Consider the following 3,724-nt stretch of genomic DNA (forward strand, 5'->3'; position numbering starts at 1 on the left):
GGAGGGACAGAGATCAGGCAGGGGGGGGACAGGGGGAACATGCCTCTAAGGTGGATCAGTGTCATGTGGGTGATCATCCAGGTATGATGCATGAGGTAAACATAAAGTTCTGTGCACATGGGGCTGTCTGTTAGCACGCATCGTACTGGTGGAAACGGCTTTGTTTCCCCCCTATCCTTCCTACCAAATGACTATACTGAACAAACATAGAAACGCAACATGTAAAGTGTTAGTCCCATGTTTCATGAGCTGAAATAAAACATCCCAGAAATGTTCCATACGCACAAAAAGCTTATTTCTCTCATTTTGTACACACATTTGTTTACATCCCTGTTAGTTAGCATTTCTCCTTTTTCAAGATAATCCATCCACCTGACAGGTGTGGCATATCAAGATGCTGATTAAATAGCATGATCATTACACAGGTGCACCTTGTGCTGGGGACAATAAAAGGCCACTCTAAAATATGCAGTTTTGTCACACAACACAATGCCAAAGATGTCTCAAGTTTTGAGGGAGCATGTAATTGGCACAATGACTGCAGGAATGTCCACCAGAGCTGAATATTCATTTCTCTACAACAACCAACCTCCAACGTTGTTTTAGAGAATTTGGCAGTAGGTCCAACCGGCCTCGCAACCGCAGACCACCAGCCCAGGACCTCCACATCCGGCTTCTTCACCTGCGGGATCGTCTGAGACCAGCCACCCGGACAGTTGATGAAACTGTGGGTTTGCACAACCGAAGAATTTCTGCACAAACTGTCAGAAACCGTCTCAGGGAAGCTCATCTGCGTGCTCGTCGTCCTCACTAGGGTCTTGACATGACTGCAGTTCGGCGTTGTAACCGACTTCAGTGGGCAAATGCTCACCTTCGATGGCCACTGGCATGCTGGAGAAGTGTGCTCTCCACGGATGAATCCCGGTTTCAACTGTACCGGGCAGATGGCAGACAGTGTAGCGTGTATGGCATCGTGTGGGTGAGCGGTTTGCTGATGTCAATGTTGTGAACATGGTGGCGGTGGGGTTAAGGTATGGGCAGGTATGGGCAGGTATGCTAGGACAATGAACACAATTGCATTTTATCGATGGCAATTTGAATGCACAGAAATACCGTGACGAGATCCTGAGGCCCATTGTCGTGCCATTCAGAATCAACAGCCTGATCAACTCTATGAGACGGAGCTGTCGCGCTGCATGAAACAAACGGTGGTCACCAGATACTGACTGGTTGTCTGATCCTCTCACCTACCTTTTTATTTAAGGTATCTGTGACCAACAGATGCATATCTGTATTCCCAGTCATGTAAAATCCATAGATTAGGGCCTAATGAATTTATTTCAATTGACTGATTTCCTATGAACTGTAACTCAGTAAAATCTTAGAGATTGTTACATTTATATTTTTGTTCAGTGTATAATGTTCACTGTTGTTGCCTACCTCCAGTCTAACACTAACCTTTCAGTCTTGGATTCCTTTGTAACTCAGTTGGTAGAGCATGGCGCTTGTAAACACCAGTGTTGTGGGTTCGATTCCCGGGTCCACCATACTTAAAATGTATGGACGCTTGACTAAGTACCTTTGGGAAAAAGCGTCTGCTAAATGCCATATATTATTAGTATTATATAATCATGAAAGTGAGTTGTCATTTTATGTGAGTGGGAAACAAAGTTCCATTTTATACAGCTATTTAAGTAGAGGTCATTTCAGGGACCGACTGGTGGCTGATCCTAGCTAAAGCAGCTGTTCTGCCAGCTAGTAGAGGTCATTTCAGGGACCGACTGGTAGCTGATCCTAGCTAAAGCAGCTGTTCTGCCAGCTAGTAGAGGTCATTTCAGGGACCGACTGGTGGCTGATCCTAGCTAAAGCAGCTGTTCTGCCAGCTAGTAGAGGTCATTTCAGGGACCGACTGGTAGCTGATCCTAGCTACAGCAGCTGTTCTGCCAGCTAGTAGAGGTCATTTCAGGGACCGACTGGTAGCTGATCCTAGCTAAAGCAGCTGTTCTGCCAGCTAGTAGAGGTCATTTCAGGGACCGACTGGTAGCTGATCCTAGCTACAGCAGCTGTTCTGCCAGCTAGTAGAGGTCATTTCAGGGACCGACTGGTAGCTGATCCTAGCTAAAGCAGCTGTTCTGCCAGCTAGTAGAGGTCATTTCAGGGACCGACTGGTAGCTGATCCTAGCTAAAGCAGCTGTTCTGCCAGCTAGTAGAGGTCATTTCAGGGACCGACTGGTAGCTGATCCTAGCTAAAGCAGCTGTTCTGCCAGCTAGTAGAGGTCATTTCAGGGACCGACTGGTAGCTGATCCTAGCTACAGCAGCTGTTCTGCCATCTAGTAGAGGTCATTTCAGGGACCGACTGGTAGCTGATCCTAGCTAAAGCAGCTGTTCTGCCAGCTAGTAGAGGTCATTTCAGGGACCGACTGGTAGCTGATCCTAGCTAAAGCAGCTGTTCTGCCAGCTAGTAGAGGTCATTTCAGGGACCGACTGGTAGCTGATCCTAGCTAAAGCAGCTGTTCTGCCAGCTAGTAGAGGTCATTTCAGGGACCGACTGGTAGCTGATCCTAGCTAAAGCAGCTGTTCTGCCAGCTAGTAGAGGTCATTTCAGGGACCGACTGGTAGCTGATCCTAGCTAAAGCAGCTGTTCTGCCAGCTAGTAGAGGTCATTTCAGGGACCGACTGGTAGCTGATCCTAGCTAAAGCAGCTGTTCTGCCAGCTAGTAGAGGTCATTTCAGGGACCGACTGGTAGCTGATCCTAGCTAAAGCAGCTGTTCTGCCAGCTAGTAGAGGTCATTTCAGGGACCGACTGGTAGCTGATCCTAGCTAAAGCAGCTGTTCTGCCAGTTAGTTGAGGGCATGCGCAGTAGCCTCCTCTCTTCTCGTCGTCGGAGTGAGCTAGCTACATTTACATTTTAGTCATTTAGCAGACGCACTTATCCAGAGCGACTTACAGGAGCAATTAGGGTTAAGAGCCTTGCTTAAGGGCACATCGACAGATTTTTCACCTAGTCGGCTCGGGGATTGGCACAACGCTCTTACCCACTAAGCTACCTGCCGCCCCCTAGCTAGCTAGCTAACGTTGTGTCAAAGGGGCCAAGCGAGAGGATGATGATACAACTACGCTAGCTAGAAACCGTCTAGATGGATCCAAACAAGTTGATGTGCTAAGAGGATGATGATACAACTACGCTAGCTAGAAACCGTCTAGATGGATTCAAACAAGTTGATGTGCTGAGAGGATGTTGTTTATAGTGATGGGTGTCTGACTGAATTTTTCGACGACAAACTTTTGACCAGAGTCTAGAAGATGACTCAACGTCTGGTGATGCCAGCGATGGAGGTGATCTCTTACGACAGCTTCTGGCACTGAATTTGGCACTATATTATTGACGTCAAATCATATTTCTGCCAGTGAGATGTTTGACGTTGTTTAAACGTTTCTAAAAGTGCCTCTTCGTAGCCTACATTTCAGCTAGATAGAAAACATAGCTAAGCTAGCTTGGTTGTTCTGGCCAAGTCTGAGCTAACGCGTTAGTAATTCGCATTCACTTCAATATCGACTGCTTATCAGACGCAATTACAGAGGGAAGTGCTCAACTACTGAAAACAGAAAATTACATCGACGTCCCAGCTTTGTTGTGATTTATTGTGGGACTGTCACCTTGCCTATGTTACGTTAGCTACCGTTGGCTAACTATTAGGTAACTATTAGCTAGCTAACCTCT

The sequence above is a fragment of the Coregonus lavaretus genome (assembly GCF_964263955.1).
Source record: "Coregonus lavaretus genome assembly, contig: HAP1_SCAFFOLD_527, whole genome shotgun sequence".
NCBI lineage: Eukaryota > Metazoa > Chordata > Actinopteri > Salmoniformes > Salmonidae > Coregonus > Coregonus lavaretus.